This window comes from Gorilla gorilla, chromosome 5 (genome assembly GCF_029281585.2).
Source record: "Gorilla gorilla gorilla isolate KB3781 chromosome 5, NHGRI_mGorGor1-v2.1_pri, whole genome shotgun sequence".
In the NCBI taxonomy this organism is placed as follows: Eukaryota; Metazoa; Chordata; class Mammalia; order Primates; family Hominidae; genus Gorilla; species Gorilla gorilla.
The window spans coordinates 33,600,632-33,623,086 of record NC_073229.2 but is presented as its reverse complement, the minus strand read 5'-3'; the positions used below and the strand labels follow the sequence as shown (position 1 = coordinate 33,623,086).

Genomic DNA, 22,455 nt, shown 5'->3' with positions numbered 1-22,455 from the left:
TTACAACTGGGGATGAAAATGTTGGCAAACACACCCTTTTCTCATACCCTTTGGGATGCTTACAGAATAGTGGTGCCAACAGTCGGGTCTGTGTTGGAAGTTCAGTCAACATTTGTACAGTGGAAGAATGACAATGAAGCATCAGTTCCACGGGCTTATCTATCCAGAGGGCCATTTGTGTTCTTATCTTGGAATAGACAGCGGTGTTTGGAATTCTGTTGGTTTCCAGGACATTGCCCAGTGAGGCTTAAAGAAAGGGAAGAATTTTATTCCTGAAAGGTGTGTCCCTGGTACATGTTTTTAGAGAAGGACCTCTGAGTCTCTCCTTCCCATGGTATGGGCAGAAAGCTGGTGTGAGGAACACATGCATACAGCGGATAGAGACAAAAATCTGTTCGATTTTAAAAATAGATTTGATTGTGTGACTCACATTTAAGTTCATTCCACCACATTCCGGGCAACTTCTGTGTATCTTGGTATCAGCAGGAAACAGAAACACTTAAATGATGCAAAAAATACCTTAAGGATTAAAGAAGAAAGCCTAAGCCAGCAGGGCAGAGGAACTGATGGAAGCCAGATGACCAGGACACACAAGGAAGGAGCCCCAGCTGGCCTGCAGCCCTGCATTCTCCCAGGGAGACCTGGTACAGCTTTACATCTGTGGCTGGCAGGCCCTTCCAAGTGGTCTGGCCTCTGAGCTTGAGTTCAAGAATGAAACCTTTCTTCTCAAGAAGGCCCAAATGGCATCTCCTTTAAAGCTGGAACAACCCAGGAATATGTCAACAACTCTTTTTCAATCTACAACCCCAGGTCACAAATGCCCAACCTTCCATCTTGGTGTTACTGACATGTACCCATTGAGAAAGTCAAGATTCATCATTAGTCTACCTCGGGTCAGCCCATTTCATAACAGAACTATATGTCTTTGCTAGGGTTTCCATAGCCATGTATCACATACTGAGTGGCTTAAATCAGAAATTTATTCTCTCACAGTTCTGGAGGCTGGAAGTCTGAGCTCTAGGTGTCGTCAGGATTTTGTCCCCTCTGAAGGTGCCAGAACAGGACTGAATTTGTTCTAGACCTCTCCCAGCTTTGAGCATGTCCTCTGCGTGTGTCAGCATTACTCCAATCTTCATGTGGTGTTCCCATTTCTGTGTGTTTGTGTTCAAATTTCCCTTTTCTATTTAGGGCCCACCCTACTCCTCCAGTAGGACCTCATCTTAACTTATCCAATTACATCTGCAACAACCCTTTTTCCAAATAAGATCACAGTCTGCAGTACTGGGGGTTAGTCAGCTTTGGTTGAAAATTCAATATACGACTTTGATGTGGGGTGGAGTGGATAAATTTAACTCATAACAAAAACATTAAATTTATTTCCTGGTTTGAGAAATTATTTAAAAATTCATAAGATAAACCCACCATAACAAAAAAATTGGGGTTCTGTTTAAAAAGAGAATAAATGTGGCACAAGGTCTTGGTAATAAGAAAGATACAGGGAAAGTCACAGACCCTAGGGTATCAGTAAAAGAACAACTCAGTCCCTCCTCCTTCCACCCCTGGGTAAAGGTAACAAACGTCATCAGTGTCTTTAACAGAAAGGGAGGGTTAAACTTCACATTTTGAAATACGGGCTAAGTGTAAGAGTCAGCAAACTGTGGCCTGTGGGTCAAATCTAGCCCTCCATCTGTTTTTGTAAATAAAGTTTTATTGAAACACTGCCTCACCCATTTGTTTACATATTGTCTGTGGCTGCTTTTGCATAATAGCAGCAGAGCTGAGTTGTTGCAATAGAGACCATGTGACCCACAAAGCCTGAAACACTTACTATCCAGTCCTTTACAGAAAAACTTCACCAACATCTGGACTAGTACAAAGCAATGCTCAGAAAAACAACAGTCCTAGAGAAAAGGGAAATTCTAAGGCGGTAACACAGCATGGCTATTAGGGAGCATCTGAGGCCTGGGGACTGGCAGGAAAGGTTGGATAGAGCTCATGAGGATTGTACTGCCTTCCTCAAACAGGCAGAGGAGCAAGCTCTTCAAAGGCTAATTCTTGGGGAACAAATATTCCAGGTCAGCAGACACTAGGTTCCTCTCTTTCCAGTCATGGAAGGTGTAGCAATAGTCTATTTTCCCCAAGGCAAGGCAATTCTCTGCTAGTTACAAAATCCTTTTGCTTGGGGGATCTAATGTCTAATAAAACAACTTCACCTAATCAGGATTTGGAAAGAGGAGTCTCACCCTTTTGGCCCTGTGTCTTCCTGAAAGTTCTGAGTCCCACCACGCACTTCAGGGCAATGGTTCTGAGCCCACTGCGGTGGTTCATGGGGGCCGCTCTCAGAGGCGCTTTCCCCAGTCCTTTGGGAGACAAGAAAATAAAGTGGGGCTTTCATCACATTATTTTATTCCATTCACAATGCTATCCTTTATTCTGAACCATGCCCTCCACCTTCGGAGTTCGAGCATGGCACATCTCCTGTGAAATGGTGGTGAAAGTAGTTGATCACCGATTATTTATTTTCTCTTATCCTCATTGGACGAAATAAAAAAGTCGCCAGCCCAACTTACTTTTTGTTTTTCCTTCTGAAAATGTATAAGCCCTAAATATTCAAACGTCTGGGAAGCATGACTCTGGGCGGGGCCCATGGGCCCAGCTTTCCCTGTGTGGGGCACCAGCCTGTGGAGAATGGATGCCTCAGGTGACTTTTCTCCAGCAAATGCGCTGCTCCACAATGGCTGGAAATTCCCTTTCCCTTCTGTGTGGTCTCCCCCTTTGCCTGTAAGTCACAGACACCCAACTGGAGTTAGCTGACACCAAAAAAGGAAAATGGCTCACATAATCAAACTGCTGAAGAGACAGGGGCAGAGTGGGCTCTGGGCCCCCATGAACCCGGCTCTCCAGGCCCCCAGGACCTCCATGTCCGTGTCCTGTCTCCTGTTCTTTCTCTCCTCCATCATCATTTTCTCCTGAAGCAGAGGCATGGCTGTTAGCAGCCCCCGGCTTCCTCCCTGCAGCTCCCTGAAGGGAGAGAAAAAATGGTGGGTTCTAGTCCGCTTTGGTTGAAAAATCCCAGGGAGAGGCGTTGGTTGGCCTGGCTTGAATTACATAGCTGTTCCTGAACCAACGGACCATTATGACCCAGATAGTCTGATGCCCCTCACTCCCCCAGGGTCTTTATGTCTCCTCAGTGAGGCTTCTCTGCCCACCCACTTAAATTGTACCCCTCAACCCCCAAGAAATCGCTGTCTCTCCTTATCCTACTCTATTTTTTTCCATAGCATTTATCGTCTTCTGACATACTAATTCGCTAAGATTTCTGTCTAGCTCCTCCCACTATAATGTAAGCTCCAGAAGGCAAGGATTACTGTCTATTTTGCTTATTAATATACCCTAGTGTTGGCCGGGCGCGGTGGCTCAAGCCCGTAATCTAAACACTTTTGGAGGGTGAGGTGGGTGGATCACTTGAGGTCAGGAGTTCGAGACGAGCCTGATCAACATGGTGAAACACCATCTCTACTAAAAATATAAAAATTAGCCGGTGTGGTGGCATGTGCCTGTAATCCCAGCTATTCAGGAGGCTGAGACATGAGCACAAGAATCACTGAACCTGGAAGGCAGAGGTTACAGTGAACTGAGATCACACCACTGTATTCCAGCCTGGGAAACAGAGCGAGACTCGGTCTGAAAACAAAACAAAACAAAACAAAACAAAAAAAAATATATATATATATAGTGTAAATATATATATATATATACACATTCCCTAGTGCCTGGTGCACAGCAGCTTCATAAATATTTGTGGTGGAATAAAGAAATGAAGAGTCTTGATGGTCAGCCTCCTCGCACTAGAATGTAATCCTCCCATTAGAGCAGGGATTTTGATTTTTTTTTCTTTTTTGCTCAGACAGGGTCTCACTCTGTCACTCAGGCTGGAGTGCAGTGGTGCAATCACGGCTCACTGTAGCCTCAACCTCCCAGGCTCAAGCAATCCTCCCACCTCAGCCTCCTGAGTAGCTGGGACTACAGGTGCAGACCACCATGCCTGGCTAATTTGTTGTACTTTTTGTAGAGATGGGGTTTTGCCATGTTGCCCAGGCTGGTCTCAAACTCCCTGGCTCAAGCTATCCTCCCACCTTGGCCTCCCAAAGTGCTGGGATTACAGATGTGAGCCACCATGCTGGCCAGGATTTTGATTTTTGTTTGTTTGTTTTTTTCCCTAGACAACAGATACATCCTAGTGCCTAGAATAGTGCCGCAGCCAGCACCCAGAGGACTCTCAATGAATATTTGTTGACTTTGATGAATGAATGATTCCCTGTGGCTGTGGAGATGGCCCAATCAAAGCATTTTATCCCCATGGCTACAGTAACTCATTGATTCCCTTCCCAGAAGTGGAGCTCTGCTGTGGCTAATAAATATCCACTACATTTTCCTAACTTGGAGTGAACGTGGGCCCGAATGTAAAGTTCCAATACGTATAAGGTTAGATCTTGGCAGAAAGCAAGAAAACACAGCTGCCCATATGAACCACAGTAAAGTGAGGATGAGTACAATTGAGCTAGAGTTGACAGGCATACCTGACAGAAAACACCAGGCTTTAAAGCCAAACTCTGATCTTATGGGTACTTCTTTTAGCTTGCCGGGATCCTCCTGCACTTTTCTTAACCTTGCATTTCTAGAAAAATGCGGGTTTCAATTGATGAGCAAATATTAAGTGGTATACTTCTCTGGGTATGCACTAGCCTTCATACCTTCTGTCATAGACGTTACAATTTTCTTCAATTTTTAAAAATGTCCATATGCAAACCTTCTATTAAACCAAACCTTTGATCTCCCCATACTCTGAATGCCTCCATATGATGTGTTACCATGGAGATGTTCACATATACCTCATTTAATTGTGTAAACAGCATACAGCTCTGTCCATCTTAATCTCATCAATACACAGTTTCATTTTTCCCCTTTTCTGCTGTAAGTTTTGATCTTGCTTTAGGTGAATTTAGAACACCATGCTTAAGGGCTCAGGTGTTTCAAGTAAACAAAGAAATTAAATTTCTCTTGATGAATTTACTAGCCTCCTCCTGTCCAATATTCAATTAATTCAGATGTAGAAGAAACCCTTTAACATGCTGGAATGTGAATTCATAAGGAGATCAGAGTTTCAATTTCAATGTAATTATCTGAAACTTAAGAATGGTTTATTAGAGTTAAGATGACAAAAAATTAATATTTTTAAAGTAAGAGGTATTCCCTGGGGACAGAATCACAAGAATATTAGATGGCTTCCATAGCAGCTCTTAAATATAACCAAACAACTCAAACTGTTTAGTGTTCTAATTTATCTTTGAGTAAGGCTGCAAGATAAAATATAATATTGGGGACATATCCTACTAAAACTTTATTTGCAGTTTATCTGAAATTTAAATTTAAGTGGGCATCTCGTATTTTTATTTGCAAAACCTGGCAACTCTATTTTATGAGACATGATTGACCACCAAATAATTCATAAGCCATTCAACATTTTCCTAATTACCAGGAAACACTAAGGAGTCTCTATTAGGAGAAAAAAGGAGACATGCCACCCAGAAACCAATGGGTCTGCTGAGGCTTGAAAAGGCCCAGCTCAGATCTTGGGTGCTGGTTCCTCAGCACAATACAGGACTCCTAAAACTTGGCATAGCAACTGAAGACCCTATATATCCAGTTTCATGCAGCGTGGAGTGGGGAAAATAGTTGCAACCTCAAACCTGGTGGTCTTAAGGCCTAGTGGCTAAGTGGTCTTTTAATGACATGGAACTGTTTTCTGATGCATATTGTCCCTCTCTTCTAATGTTGGTTATATGAACACGAGACAGGGAAATACTGGGCAGAAGTGGGCGATTCTCCAGCAAAGCCCCCACCCTCAAGCCTGAATACCCGCAGCCCCAAATGAGGACAGGCATTCCTGCTTTTGTGCCCAAAAGCTGCCTTTTGGCCCACCATTCCCCCTATCCTGTATCTATATAAAGCCCAGACCCCAGAAGAAGAGAAAGAGACAAGCAAATGAACAGAAGAGCAGAACAGTGCAGCAGAGAGAAGAAAAGACATGTCTGAAGGCCAAGAGGAGTTTAGCTGTGGATGATTGGAGAGGAAATCAGCTGCTGGATGGCCAAACTTCAGGGGAAGATCATCTTCCCACTCCATCCCCCTTCCAGCTCCCGATCCATCCCACTGAGAGCCACCTCCACCACTCAATAAAACCCCTGCATTCATCCTTCAAGTCCTTGTGTGACCCAATTCTTCTGGGATGCTGAACAAGAGCTTGGGATACAGAAAGCTGTCACACTGGCCCTGTGCCCTTGCAAAAAGGCAGAGGGATCACTGATCTGCTTAACGCTTAAGCTGTCCGTGGACAGCAAGGCTAAAAGAGCGCACTGTAACACACTTCCATCTGGACTTTGGGAGTCACAGGCTCCCACCCCTGGATGCTGCCATGGGGCTGGAGCCCAGCACCCCGGCTCCTGCACCTGCCCATATGTATGGTCCTCCTCCCATAAGGGGTTTGAGCAGGGGCGGCAATAGAACAGATGAGCCACACCCCTGCCACATGTCCTGTGAGGGAAGTCAGGGAACTCTCCTATTTTATCGGCAAGATAAATCATGCACAGTTCTCTTAGGCTCCTGCTTCTCTTTGGCTTTGGAGTCAAGGGTTCAGAGTTGTAGCACTTACTCTGTAACTAGCTTAGTGGGTGGGCTTAGATAAGTTTCTGAAACTTTTTGACTCTAGTTGAGCCTCCCTTTCCAGTCTTTATCTATAAAATGGAAATAACACTGGCCCTATCAAACTTGTGTTGCTATTGTTCTCAAATGAGATTGTATATGAAGTAAGGTGGTACAACTGTTATACAGTATGTGCAAACATTATATGAACACAAGATGGTATTGTCGTTATTGCCTGCTGTGATTTCCATGATTTCCATGGGTCGTTCAGTCCTGTGTGTAACAAGAAAGATCAAGGGGATCAGGGCAGGGGCAAGCTGTTTATCAGAACAGAAAAGCCTCTTGTGTTAAACATTCAAATCTTTCTAACAGGAGCCTGGGGCCTACAGGTCTTAGGCCTAGTAAGGGAGAGCACAATATCACAGAAGCAACAACCCGTGACCATCTCAAAGGGCTGTCAGAGTTTGCTCTACAACAACCCTTTAAGATGGCCATGGGACTGACAGCTGCCATCCTCCCTGGAAACGCTATGAAGTCACCGAATTGCACTGAACACGGGACATGTAGAAGTAATTACAGCCACTGGAAAGAAACCAGGTCACTTTTCAAACCACTGATCAAATCAGTGGTTCCCATTTTGAGGCCAGGGAACAGTATATTATGGAAGAAAAAAAAAGGGGAAATTATCTTGGTCCATAGCACTTAAAACAGGAGGAGGGGGCAAGGAAGAGACATATTCTTGCTTCAAAGTTTTTATAAGATAAATGTTCTGTCTGCACAAAGAACCTGAAGGGAGGCCAGGAAAGATAAGGCGTTCCCAGCTAATACTTGAATGCAGAGGTCTCTGTGACCTTCCTTTATCATTTGAGGGTAGGGTGCTGGTTAAGGTGCTGGCTGAGTTCCAAACTCTGATAAGAGGTTTAAGGAACAGCTCCATCAGCCCTTCAGAACTTACCCATCCCTGTGCGTCCATGTCATCCGCCTTCAGTGTGGCCTCCCTGTTCTTCTTTCTTTCTTTATTCATCTTTACTCATAATGGTAAGCTGGAGAAAGTATGGATTTATATAGTTGCACTCATTGTGTGAAATCTTATGCTTCTTATTCTTCACTTAAAACTAAGAAATAACATTTATAGCTCCCCTTAAGAAAAATTTTTCTTAAGAAAATTGGGCTGATTTTATGTCTGTGTAGTCCTTACCTGTTTTAATTTTCCCTTGGGGGAATGTGGGCCTCAGTAAAATAATCCCCTGCTTTTTGCCTTAAATAGTATATATTTCATAATTCAAATTCAAATCTTCACATTTCTCTTTCAATAACAATTATTTTTAAAATTCTGCTTTGGCAATCACTAACAATTTAGAAAATAGTCTTTTCTCTGAAATTGTCTTTTTATTTCTACATATATGTGTAAAATATATATAGAATATGTAGACTATATATACATTTATTCTTGAAAACAAACATTAATTTCAATTCCTGATAATTTGTCTAACTTGAGCTAGATGTTCTTTTTTTTAAAAAAAAATTATTTTTATTTTTTCTTGTGGTAAAACACTTGTAAAATTTACCATCTTAACATTTAAGTGTACATTTCAGTAGTGTTAAGTGTGTTCATAATGCTATGCAAACAATCTTCAGAACTGTTTTCATCTTACAAAACTGGAATTCTAACGACTATCCATTCACCCTCCCCCAGCTTCTGGTAACCACCATTCTACCTGCTTTCTCTATGAATTTGACTATTCTAGAAACCTCATAGAAGTGGAATCATACAATATTTGTCCTTTTATGACTGGCTTACTTAACTCAGTGTAATATCTTCATGATTCATCTATTTTGTAGCATGTGTCAGAATTTCCTTTCAAGACTGAATAATAGTTGAGGGTATATACCACATTTTAAATATACATTCATCATCAATGGACATTTGGGTTGCTTCTACCATTTGGCTATTGTGAATAATTCTGCTATGAACATGGATGCACAAATATCTCTTTGACACCCTGCCTTCAATTTTTTTTTTTTTTTTTTGAGACTGTCGCCCAAGTTGGAGTGCGGTGGCATGATCTCTACTCACCGCAATCTCTACCTCCCAGATTCAAGTAATTCTCGTGCTGCAGCCTCCCGAGTAGCTGGGATCACAGGTGCCTACCACCACACCCAGTTAATTTTTGTATTTTTAGTAGAGACAGGGTTTCACCATGTTGGCCAGGCTGGTCTTGAACTCCTGACCCCAAGTGATCCACCTGCCTTGGCCTCCCAAAATGCTGGGATTACAGGCGGGAGCCACTGTGCCTTGCCCCCACTTTCAATTCTTCTGGGTGCATACCCAGAAGCAGAATGGCTGGGTGGTATGTTAATTCTATTTTTTATCTTCTTGAGGAATTGCCATACTGTTTTCCATAGAGGCTGTACCATTTTACCTTCCCACCATGTACAAGAGTTCCAATTTCTCCACATCCTCACAAGCACTTGTTTTCTGTTTGGAGTTTTTGTTTTTTATAGCAGTCATCCTAATGGATATAAGGTGGTATTTCATTGCGGCTTTTTTGAATTTCCCTAATGATTAGTGATGTTAAACATCTTTCAATGTGTTTTATGGCCATTTGCATATCTTTAGAGAAAAGTCTATTCAAGTCCTTTGCCTTTTTCTTTCTTTCTTTCTTTTCTTTCTTCCTTCCTTCCTTTTCTTTTCTTTTCCCTTTCCCTTCTCCTTTCTTCCTTCCTTTCCATCCTTCTTCCTTCCTTCCTTTTTGAGACAGGGTCTCACTTTGTCTGTCACACTCAGGCAGGAGGAGTGCAGTAGCACAATCATGGCTCCTCGCAGCCTTTACCTCCCAGGCTCAGGTGATCCTCTTACCTCAGCCTTCTAAAGTGCTGGGATTACAGGTGTGAGCTACTGCATCCAGCCTCTGCTCATTTTTAATCAGGATGTTTTGTTTTTGTTGTCGATTTGTAGGCATTCTTATATTCTAAATATTAACCTCTTAGCAGAAATATGATTTGCAAATATTTTCTCCAATTCCATAGGCTTCCTTTTCACTCTATTGGTTGTGTCCTTTTGTTCATATAAGTTATTAATTTTGATGTGCATGTATTTCTTTTCTGTTTGGTTTTTTTTTTCAGGACAGAGTCTCACCCTGTTGGCCAGGCTGGAGTGCAGCAGCACCATCTCGGCTCACTCCAACCTCTGCCTCCCGAGTTCAAGTGATCCTCCCAACCTCAGCCTCCCAAGTAGCTGAGATTACAAGTGTGCACCACCATGCCTGACTAATTTTTGTATTTTTGTAGAGACGGGGTTTCACTATGCTGGCCAGGCTAGTCTCAAACTCCTGACTTCAAGTGATCCACTGGCCTTGGCCTCCCAAAGTGCTGGAGTTATAGGCGTGAGCCACTGCAACCGGCCTGATGTGCATTTATTTCTTTTATAAGGAACTATGTATATTTAAGATACACTGAGTATATATACACATACACACACACACACACACACACACACAAACACACACACATAAGTGTAGTTTAGCATACACTGACTTAAGAAACTTCAGTCTTAGTATTTCCAAGACATTTCTAAAATGTCTTTCAACCACGAACTATCAAATCCTAGGACTATATTCATCATGGGACGTATGCACATATGTGTATTTCTTTCAAAGAGCAAATTCCAGGGAGCTAAGAAAAGCCCAACCACTTCTCCAAAGCCCTTCCCTCTACAGCTGGCAGCTTCATCCTTAAGTTCAAGATATTATTCTCAGTTAATATGAAAATATATTCAGAAGGAATAATACTAAAACTCTGTCAGAGCGAGACTCATCTCAAAAAAAAAACTCTGTCATCAGTCAGTGCAAATGAAGCATTGTAAAGGAGAATAAGGTTTTTTGCAAGAGAAAAGGAAGGAAGAAGGGCAGGAACAACCAAGGTGGGGAAGAACTAATATAAGGCCAGCAGGGTGCAAGCTAAAAGTAAGAGCTGACATTTCTATGGTATTAATACTTACAATGTATCAGGCATTGCTCCAGGTGCTCTGCATGTGTTAAGTCAGAGGTGAGGACAAGTGTTTCTATTTTATAATGAGACAGCAGAGGCACAAGGAGTTTAAGTAACTTGACTAAAGCCACACAAGTAATAAGTGACTCAGCCAAGCTTCAAAGTGATCTACCATCACTTTTTGCTCCCAAGAAGCAAAGGCCCCCCCACATCCTGGTTTTCACACCCTTGTACAGTTCCTAACCACAGTAGTTGAGCTGGTCTGTGTGACAGTAGAATACAGCAGAGGTGATGGTGTATCACTTCCAAGATTAGGTTATAAAGGCATGGTGGCTTCTGTCCTGGTGGCTGTCTCTTAGATCACCTGCTCTCGGATTAGCCAGTTGCCATGTTATGAGCAGCCCTTGGATAGGGCCATGGGGTAAGGTGGGAGAGGCATCCGGCCAACAGCCACCTGAATGAGTTTAGAAGTGGGTCTTGCAACCCCAGGCAGACCTCCAGATGTCTGTAGCTCTGGCCGACATCAACATCTCAACTACATCTCATGACACACACTGGGCCAGAACCACCCAGCTAAACCCAGACTCCTGACTTTCAAAAATTGCACAAAATAATAAACGTTTGTTGTTTTAAGCTGCTAAATGTCAGAATGAATTGTTACACAACAGTAGATAACTAATACAGTTTCTTGACCTTCTTGGCCCAATTCATAATTTTGTCCAGGGAATGTGTTTAACTGAGAATGCTGAAATACCAAACTGTTTCTCATACCTCAGTCTCATTCTCTATTAAATTAATTGTCATGCACATCCTATTATAAAGCAATGTCACTCTTCTAGTTAGCATGACCCTTGCAATTATAGAGCACAAGCTACGATTCATACAAGATGCTCCAAGCTGTTCTTTCTTTGGGAGAAAAGGTTATTTTCAAATAGCCTTTTAAAACACACCAAAATTCCCACAGTATTTGCCAATTTCAACCCCATCCCAGAAAGTCTAGTTCACTGTCTTACTTCAAAGTAGCAAATCAAAGAAATGGTTAGAGGAAACGCTGTTCTTCTTAAGAAATCTGTATTAAATATATCTTAGGTGAATGAGGGGTATTCTCATTCATGTTGTGCATAAAACATCTCAAATTGCATTACCCTAAAACCAAAGAATAATGATTCCTAAACTATTTAACACTTTTTAGACTTAGAGGAGGGGAACACAGTGGATCTTTACTTTTTATTTTATTTTATTTTTATTGTTACTTGGATATATTGCCTAGTGGTGAAGTCTGGGCTTTTAGTGTAGCCATCACCTGAATAATGTTCACTAAGTGATTTCTCATCTCTCACTGGGCTCCAGCCCTCCCTCCCTTCCAAGTTTACAATGTCTATCATTCCATACTCTATGTCCAAGTGTATGATCTTTACTTTAAAATGTATTAAAATTTAGTCTGGGCACAGTGGCTCATGCCTGTAATCCCAGCACTTTGGGAGGCCAAGGGGGGAGGATCACCTGAGGTCAGGAGTTCAAGACCAGCCTGGCCAACATGGTGAAACCCCGTCTCTACAAAAATACAAACATTAGCCAGGCATGATGGTGGGTGCCTGTAATCCCAGCTACTCAGGAGGCTGAGGCAGGAGAACCACTTGAACCTGGGAGGCGGAGGTTGCAGTGAGCCGAGATCACGCCATTGCACTCCAGCCTAGTATATAGAGTGAGACTCCATCTCGAAAAGAAAATAAATAAAAAAAATAAAATATATTAAAATTTACAATGTGCCTCTGGACTCCTACCGTCCTTTGAAATTTCTAGATATATTTAAGTTAAAGTTAATTAAAATTTATTTCTTTTGAGAATGTCTTAACCCTCATAGAGAGCACTGGAGACCACCTATGGTGCCTCTAGCGTTGTGATTCAGTTCTCTCTGAAATTGTTTTCTAACCACAAACAGAAAGCACTCAAACCAAGATATTTAGGTGCTCCTTTAAATAACAATTCATATACTGTCTCCATTTGCCTGGGTAGATTTCCTCTGTATTATTCTATCCTTAAATAAAATCTATAAGAGGCCATTGTTTTGGACTGAGCACCTGCATTAAGCCCCAACACACCAAACCAAAATGCAATCACTCATGATAAGTGCCACATAAGCAAACAGAAATTTTAAAAAACAGAAAAATACCCAAACAGGTCAGTTTTCTAAACAAACAAACAAACAACGCAACCCAGGAGATTCACAGCAACTAATCAAAAGAAGCCCAGTCAAGCTGAGCCAGTGTTAAGGAAGTCCCATCTGCTTTCACCCATACAAGGAAAATAACCCAGAGTCAGCTGATGTTGACCAATCTGCTTTTTGCTGTTTTCCTCGTTCCTGCTCAGGTGCCTTACAAAAATCCACTGTTCTGCCATTCCTGACAGTCTATTTCAGAGACTGGACACTGCCTGGATTATGAATTGCTAATAACAGCCAATTCGATCTTTAAAGCTCAATGTGTTGGAATATCATGCTTTGACACCGTATTTGATAGTGTCGGGAAAAACCACCCTCCTATGGCCCTGACTTAAGAACCTAAAGAAAGCTGCTCTACGGAGTGCCCACAAGGCACTAGGTCCACATATTTTTAGTTCGTGTTATCTTCCTAACATACCTGCAAGCCATGCCTTTACCTTTGCCTCATAGGTGAGCAAAGTGAGGCTCCGAAATGGTAAACAACTTACCCCAGGTCACATTGTCACACAGGTGGAGGGAGCAGGATTTGAATTCAAGACTGCTGCCACCAGAGCCACCTTGCCTGCTGCCCACGACCCTGGGACTTTGGGAGCTTCCCCTGAATCAGGTCTGCTGCAAGGACAGCCTCAGCATGCTCTCCCTAACTAGCCCTTTAGAACCTCGGGACCCAATAAAGGCTAAATCGTCCTCTTTAACTATCTCATTCTGCTTGTCTTTTCAGCCCTCTACTCATTTACAGAGATTACTTTAGGGCCTTCCTCCCTCCAGGTGCTCAGAGCTGTCATTATCAGAGATGAAAAATCCCTGTCTGTATCTTCCTGATACGAGTTTCACACAAAAGTTAATGTCACAGTACAGCCTGCTTCTCCACAATCAAGCTCCTGAACCCTGCTTTTTTACAACCCTTCTATTATTGATTGATTGATTGATGCATTATATTTGAATGTATTTACAGGGTACATGTGAAATTTTGTTAGATGGATAGTCGGTAATGATAAGTCAGGGCATTTAGGGTTTCCATCACCCAAATATTTATCATGTCTATGTGTTTAGCACATTTCAAGTCTTTATACTGGCTATACAGATTTGCTCATAGACTTTCTTCATAGCTACACACACACCCCCCTCTCACACCTCATATATACTCCTCGGAGACACACACATAAACAACCACACACCTAACATACTATACACAGACCTCACACACACACACACACACGCACACACACATGCATCTTCCACCACACGCATGTTCATCCCCAGTGCTTTGCCCACCAGTAACCCCTTCATCCTTTGAGATCCACCTCCCTCAGGAAGTCTTTCCTTGATACCATCACCCCACAGCTGAATGAGGAGAATCTCTTGGGATCCCATCCCACTCTCCCTGTCCTACCCATTATTTTATCATTGTCTGTTTTCCCCAGCAGCAGGTGGGCTCCCAGAGGCCAGAGCTGAGCATTATTCACATTTGGGTCCCCCATCTTCCCTCCCCAACACCCTGTACTAGGAATGGCATCCAGCGCTCAGAATCTCAGTAAATACTTCTGGAATGTATGAGTGAGCTCTATTTCGGTGATAAAGAGCCCACTGGATTAATCTGCATAGCCTCCTGACTCCAGACTATCTGGGTCCAGACACCAAACATTATAACCTGATGCTAAATCTCTCTGGACTGTGGTGTGCTCATCTGTGAAGTGGAAATGATGTCAATGGCAATTAACACCCGACTGGCTGGCGGAGGAGATTCAATGAGGTTTTACACATATGTAGACCTATGTATATTAGTATGAAGCAAATAACATGATTTTCAATCCTTACATGGGGAAAGTAAAACCACACAGCTCCCTTTGGAAAAACCACCCCTGATGCCTCATCTAACCAGGGAAACCGATGATTCTTCCGCCTTCCTGGGCCTCTCTCTTATCACAAGCAGACAGGTGGCCCAAGCACAATGGATTCAATCCATAATGGACTCTCAATCCAGTCTAACCGGTCTGGGCATCTCTGCCCCTAGGGGACTGAGCCCTTAATAAACAGATGTGTCTTCCAGCTCAGAACTGCAGATATGTGCGTGCTCATGTTTATATCGGTAGCCTTTGTTCTAAATCCATACCAATACCCGTTTAGTATTTCTAACAGATTGGTTCTTTCTGATGTGACTGTCTGAACAAATGAAAAGCATTTCCCTGTGGCCTGCCTGTCACACTTTTTTCCATCCTCTGATTGCGAACACTTTCAAACCTCTCTAACTCCTGTTTGCCTCGCAGTAAGGTGAAGATTTGATTTCTTCCCTATTACAATTTTCTTTTGAGTCAAAACGAGTATCTTGGAAAAAAACAAGTACAGCTAAGGGAGAGGGCAAGTCCAGAAAAGCATATATAAGTTTGTGAGCCAAAATAAGTGTAGTGGTTCTGAAACTGCCATTGCAAAATTGTAACTGAAACAGTGAAAGAGATCTGACCTAAGCAACTTCATCTTGCTTCTAAACGTCCAGCTGTTCTTTTTCATTCCTGGGCATAGGCTGAACTAATTTGGGGAGGAACTTAGTTTACAGTTTAAAACAAAGACGATAACAGCTCTTTCCCCAAAGAAGCCTCCTTGTTGCCTGGGGACTAGACTGCCTTTGTAGGACTAATAGATTAGCCACAGATTAGAAATTATGGTCTAGGAGTCATGCAGCTGGAGGCTACAAGATTCTGACCCTCCCTAAACTGTTCCTAAGATCAGCGCTTGAGATATTTTGCAGACCCTGCACTTGAAGGATCAGCTGGCACAGCTGGCACCACCCAGGTGGATAAACTGGCTCATATGATCTTGTGAACTGAGCACAGGGACTGACTCAGTGCAAGAGGACAGCTTCAGTTTTCTATGATTTCATCTCTGACCTGACCAATCAGCACTCCCGGTTCACTGGCTTCCTCCCACCCACCAAATTGTCTTTATGTTATTTATTTATTTTTTGAGACAGGGTCTTGCTCTGTAGCCCAGGCTGGAGTGCAGTGGTGCCATCTCAGCTCACTGCAACCTCTGCCTCCCTCGATCAAGTGATTCTCCAGTCTCAGCCTCCGAGTAGCTGGGACTGCAGGCGCAGTCACCACGCCCAGCTAATTTTTGTATTTTTAATAGAGATGGGGTTTCTCCATGTTGGCCAGGCTGGTCTCGAAGTCCTGACCTCAGGTGATCCACCCACCTTGGCCCCCCAAAGTGCTGGGATTACAGGTGTGAGCCACCACGCCCAACCATCAAGTTGTCTTTAAAAGATCCGATCCCAGAATGCTCGGGAAGACTAATTTGAGTAATAATAAAATTCTGGACTCCCACACAGCCGGCTCTGTGTGAATTACTCTTTCTCTATTGTAATTCCCCTGTCTTGATAAATTGGTTCTGTCTAGGCAGCGGGCAAGGTGAACCCATTCGGCGGTTACAGTTCCAGTCCAGCCAGATGCCAGCCATCATGTGGGAGGCCCAGGCAGAGCAGTCTCAGCTGTGGATCCCTGGCAGTGGGCAACACCCCTCCCCACAGGTTCATGGTAACCTTTTCGCAAGACATCTGCCTCCTCAGATACCAGCATCCCAAATTCCTGCATGGCAATTTCATCCACTACAAATACCATACATTAGTACACATTAGAGAGAAGGGGAAATTGCATGATTTTTCTGGTGAAAGGCTAAGTGAGAAGGTGGGGGAGGAAGGCAAGCTCAATTCTACCTTAACTTGCTGGAAACAGATTGCATTCCTCCTTTCTGTTCCTCACTGTGCTGCCTTTGGTATTTCAGGCCCACAGTGCGTGCAACGGATTCCTCATTTGATTACATTGCTTGATATTTCATAAATTCTGAAAGATTGGCCTAATAGGGATGGAAGAGAAGATAGAATCATTTCTGGGTGCTGCATGTATGCCCTCCTCTCCCCACAGCTGTACCCTTTCTGGAAAAGTTGCCTGGGGCTCAGCCTAACAAGGGGAGGGAGGAAGCCTTCATCCAGTAAGAATTGGGGTAGGGCTCCAGCCATGTACCTCAGTGCATTTCAGCTGAGCACTTGCTATGGGCATGTACTGCCCCAGGCCCTGGACATAATATTGTATGAGCTACTTGACAAATGATTGGAGGTCTGAGTATATGGGGGATGGGGGGAATTTGCATTGCCTGACATGCACAATGAAGATAGCAGCAAGTAGCCTCAGAGCAGGGAGTGGGAGTACTGTGTGGGAGACAAGCACTCAACTCTTGATCTGGAATGTTTATCCTTGTCCTGGGACCCAACCCACAGTTCATTGACCCATGATGTCCTCTACCCTCTGCTTCACCAAAGACACAGCAACAGAGAGAAACAGAAAGAGGAAGAGGAAAGTGAGTCACAGGGAATAACTGTCACATAGCTCTTTATCACTTAAATTTTTACCTTTTAAAATAGGTGCTGCATGAATACGCAACCCAATTCAATAATGTAAACAGTGAAGACTAAGTCCTCACCCACACCTGACTCCCCGCAACCAGTTCCCATCCCCAGATGAAATTGCCTTTGCAAAAATTCTAACAGTGAGAAAATTATGACAGTGAAAGATATCTGATCTAACTAACCCCCACCTTGCCTTTAACCTCCAAACTGCCCTTAATTATTCCTGGGCTTTTGCCAAGCTAACTTTGCGACACATTTGGTTTATAGTTTAAATGGTAATAGCCCTTCTCCAAAATTAAATGCCTTTGTAAAGAGAGTGAAATGCCACGGGGAGGATGTGAAGAACCTGAATTCTGCTAAGGTATAGACGTAAATGATTACCACCATTATTCTGGCGATCACAAGATTTGCAACTTCCCCAATTACTCCTGCAGGTAACATCTCTACTGTGGAACCTAAGACTGGCCTTTTGAGATGTCCTTTCAGGTTTCTGCATTTTAGCAATAGCTCCACCCGGACCCACAGGCCCCTGCCCACCAGTCTTGATCTCATCCAGAAGCAGACTCCCTGGCCCAACGAAGTATCCTTGAAAAATCCTAGCCTCTGAATCTTCTAGGAGATCAACTTGAGTAACAACTCTGTCTCCCACATGGCATGGCCAGCCTCTTGTCTACTAAACTCTTTCTTTATTACAATCCTGTGGTCTCAGTGAATTGGTTTTGTCTGTGCAGTAGGCGGGAAGAACCCACTGGGCAGTTACACAGAGACCACCTCCTCTACCAATTCCCTGTGGATGACTCCAGAGGGGTTCTGTGCATATTCAAATGCTTGCATTGCTATACTTTATGAAGTACTTTAACCAAAACAACAAAGCACACTGACAGCCAAAGATTTTGTTGTGGCAAAAGTGTTACTGAAACCACCTTTGCAAAAATTATAACTGACAAAATCATTACAGTGAAAGAGATCTGACCTAACCAACTCCATCTTGCTTCTAACCTCCAAGCTGTCCTTGTTCATTCCTAGGCATAGGCCGAACTAAGTTTGGAAGGAACATAGTTTATAGTTTAAAACAAAGACAGTAACAGCCCTTTCCCAAAACAAATCCCCCTCCTGCCCGGGGACTAGACTGCCTGTGCAGGACTAACAGATTAGCCACAAGATTAGAAATTATGGTTTAGGAGTCATGCTGCTGGAGGCTGCAAAATTCTGAACCTCTCCAAATGCTCCTGGGGATAATGTCACTAATATAAAACCTAAGTTCAGTGTTTGAAATATTTTGCAGACCCTGTACTCCATGGATCAGCTGGCACCACCCAGATCGATAAACCGGCTCATCTGGTCTTGTGGCCCCCAACCAGGAAGTGCTCAGTGCAAGAGGACAGCTTCAACTCCCTTTGATTTCCTCTCCAACCCAAACAATCAGCACTCCCAACTCACTGGCCCCTACCCACCAAATTATACTTAAAAATTCCAATTCCCAAATTCTCAGGAAGACCGATTTGAGTAATAATAAAATTTCATACAGCCAGCTCTGCATGAATTGAAATCTTTCTCTAATGCAATTCTCCTGTCTTAATAAATCAGCTCTGTCTAGGCAGAGGGTAAGGAGAACCCATGGGGCAGTTACATTATTACATTGGATTCTCATAGCAATCAATGCTATGCAGATCTCTCAGATGAGTTAGGTGAGTTATAGGTTGGTTCAAGTCACTACTTGATATGGTTTGGCTGTGTCCCCACCCAAATCTCATCTTTTTTTTTTTTTCTTTTTGAGAGATAAAGTCTCACTCTGTTGCCCACGCTGGAGTGCAGTGGCACAATGTCTACTCCCTGCAACCTCTGCCTACCAGGTTCAAGCGATTCTCCTGCCTTAGCTTCCCAAGTAGCTGGGACTACAGGTGTGTGCCACCACGCCCAGCTAATTTTTGTATTTTTAGTAGAGACATGGTTTCCTCATGTTGGCCAGGCTGGTCTCGAACTCCTGACCTCAAGTGATTTGCCCGCCTTGGCCTCCCAAAGTGCTGGGATTACAGGTGTGAGCCACTGTGCCTGGCCCCAAATCTCATCTTGAACTGTAGTTCACATAATTTCCACGTGTCATAGGAGGGACCCTGTGGGAGGTAATTGAATCATGGGGACCGTTACTCCATGCTCTTCTCATGATAGTGAGATCATGAGATCTGATGGTTTTATAAGGGGCTTTTTCCCCACTTTGATCTGCACTTCTCCTCGCTGCCACCATGTGAAGACAGATGTGTTTGCTTCCCCTTCTACCATGATTGTAAGTTTCCTGAGGTCTACCCAGCCCTGTGGCACTGTGAGTCAATTAAACTTTTTTCCTTTATAAATTACCCAGTCTTGGGTATGTCTTTATTAGCAGCGTGAGAATGGACTAATACACCACCCAAGTCAGTTTACTCAACCAAGTATCTGTGAAACTACTATATCCATCAGCTAGGGCTGCTGTAACAAGTTACCACAAACTGTGTGGCTTAAGACAACAGAAATGTATTCTCTAACAGTTCTGGAGGTTAGAAGGCCAGAATCAAGGTGTCATTGGGGTTGGTTCTTTCCGGAGGTTTAGAGAAAGGATCTGCTTCATGTCTTTCTTCTAGCTCCTGGTGGTCGCCAGCAATCCCTGGCATTCCCTGGCTTGTGGCAGCATCACTGCAACCTCTGCGTCTGTCTTCACATGGCCTCCTAACCTGTGTGCATCCTCTGTGTCTGTGTCCACATTTTCCTCTTTTTCTAAGGACACCAATTATTGACTTTAGGGCTCAACCTAATCTAGTATGACTTCATCTTAAACTTAATAAAGATCCTATTTCCAAATAAGGTCACATTCACAGGTTCTGAGTAGAAATGAATACTGGGGAGAGACTATTCAACCCTACAGCAACCTTAAGAAGCCGTTTAACCTCTCTTAGTCTCAGCCTCTTCATCTGTACCACAAAGCATTCTTGTGAGGATGAAATGAGAAATCCAGTGAAAACAGTTCAGCATCAGCTTTGGTAGTCCAAAATGTTAGCTGCTATTGCTGCTAACCTGTCATCATCATCATCTTTCTTCTTCATCTTCATCAGCCACTAGAATTATTATTTTTTGAGACAGAGTCTTGCTCTTTTTGCCCAGGCTGGAGTGCAGTGGCACCATCTTGGCTAACTACAACCTCTGCCTCCCAGGTTCAAGTTATTCTCCTGCCTTAGCCTCCCGAGTAGCTGGGACTACAGGCACCCACCACCATGCCCAGCTAATTTTTGCATTTTTAGTACAGATGGGTTTTCACCATTTTGGCCAGGCTGGTCTTGAACTCCTGACCTCAGGTGATCCGCCCACCTCGGCCTCCCAAAGTTCTGGGATTACAGGCATGAGACACCACACTGGCCAGTCACTGGAATTATAGGAGCTATGAGAGACAAAAAGGACAGCTCACAGTCTCCACTCCCAAGTAGGTTCTGGTTTAGCTGTGGACACTCTAACATCCCTTACATGCTAAAGTGCTGAGTGCTATGGTTAGGACTGCCAAGGAAGAGGAGGCCAGGGTGGATGTCACCTGAGTGGACAGCACAAAAGGCACCCAACACAAGTAAGTTTTTTTTTTGTTTTATTTCATTTTAGCCAGGGTCTCGCTCTGCTACCCAGGCTGGAGTGCAGTGGCACAATCATAGCTCACTGCAGCCTCAACTTCCTGGGCTCAAGCAATCCTCCCACTCAGTGTCTTGAGTAGCTACGACTCTAGGGGGGTGCCACCATGTCTGGCTAATTTTTTAGTTCTTGGAGAGATGGGGTCTCACTAATATGCCCAAGCTGGTCTTAAATTCCTGGGCTCGAGCACATCTCTTGCCTCACCCTCCCAAATTGTTGGGATTACAGGCATGAGCCACCATGCCCAGCTTTGAAAGGATTCTTAGGAGCAACATGGACCCCAACGGAGCTATGACTCACTGCCTTGAAGGGGGTGGTCTCTTCATTTCCATGCCATGAAACGTGCTCAAGGGCACACAGTCATATCACTCCTGAAGCTGAGATGCTTTCACTTCTCCTTGAAGAAGCATATCTCTAACCAAAATAACATTGCCTGTCATTTTGGTGAAACGTCTTTGAGGTTTTGAGCTCATGGGAGTCCCAGGGGAGGAGAAACGTCTGACCTTCTTTACTAACCTTAAAGTCTCAGACAAAAATCATAGGTGGAGCTCTTCCCATCTGAATTTGCAATGCCTGTACAAAGTTAGCTGCCACGTGAAAACTATAAAGTGTGTGTTAGAATGTTTCTACTGTTAGAGTAGATAGGCAGACATGAGCAGGGCAGGAGAGGGCACCCCCCGGGAGTGTCAGGTGACCATCAGGTGATGATCAGGCGGTTGTTAAACTCTCTCTGAAATGATAATTGGTCACAGCCAGCACCAGGCAAAGACAGGCTCCCAGTAGATAGAAAATACCTGGAGCTGGTGATCAGCAGCTTCTCAATAAGAGTTCAGGGGTTGGACAAGCAGGCCCAAGCATGCACACTAAGAGGCAAAGTGGCAGGTATATGACCTTCACCTGGGAACAGTCCACCGGTAAGGGAAAATTGCCCCTAGAGAGCATGCGCGCAACCGCAGTAAAATAAACTATGCACGCAGTCACCCTCCCAAGTGCTGAGCAACACTGTGCATGTGGTGGTTGAGCAACAGCCTGCCCCAAGGGAAGGATCAAGGGAGGAGAAAAGAAAGCCCCAAAATCATGCCAATGTATAAATCCCCAAGTCAAAGGCTGAATGGGGCGGTTGGCCTCTCAAGTTGCCAGCTTGGCCCTTTTCCATATGTACTTTGCTTCCTTTTGCTTCTGCTCTAAAACATTTTAATAAACTCTCATCCCTGCTCTAAAACTTGCCTCATTCTTTCCCTTTGCTTTAAACCTGTGTCTGCCCCTCAGCAGAATTTTTTCCTCCAAGGAGACGAGGATCGAGTTTGCTGCAGATTTGTGTGAATTCCACCACTGGTAACACTACCACTCCTGGAAAGCTTGAGATGTTGCGTGCAAGAGACCTAGAGTCAAAAACATCCATTGTTGGCTGGGCTCACGCCTGTAATCACAAGGTCAGGAGTTCGAGACCAGCCTGGCCAAGATGGTGAAACCCCATCTCTACTAAAAATACAAA

The 22,455-nt window shown here is 43.7% G+C and overlaps 1 long non-coding RNA gene across 1 annotated transcript in view; it reads left to right on the top strand.

Moving 5' to 3' along the window:
* The window catches only part of LOC129534242 (uncharacterized), a 57,492-nt gene extending 38,406 nt beyond the window's left edge, over nucleotides 1–19,086 (top strand). Inside the window, exon 3 of the long non-coding RNA XR_008680754.2 lies at nucleotides 18,598–19,086. This is a non-coding gene — a long non-coding RNA (uncharacterized lncRNA). The remainder of the gene's footprint in view (nucleotides 1–18,597) is intronic.
* The last annotated feature ends 3,369 nt before the right edge of the window (nucleotides 19,087–22,455 follow it).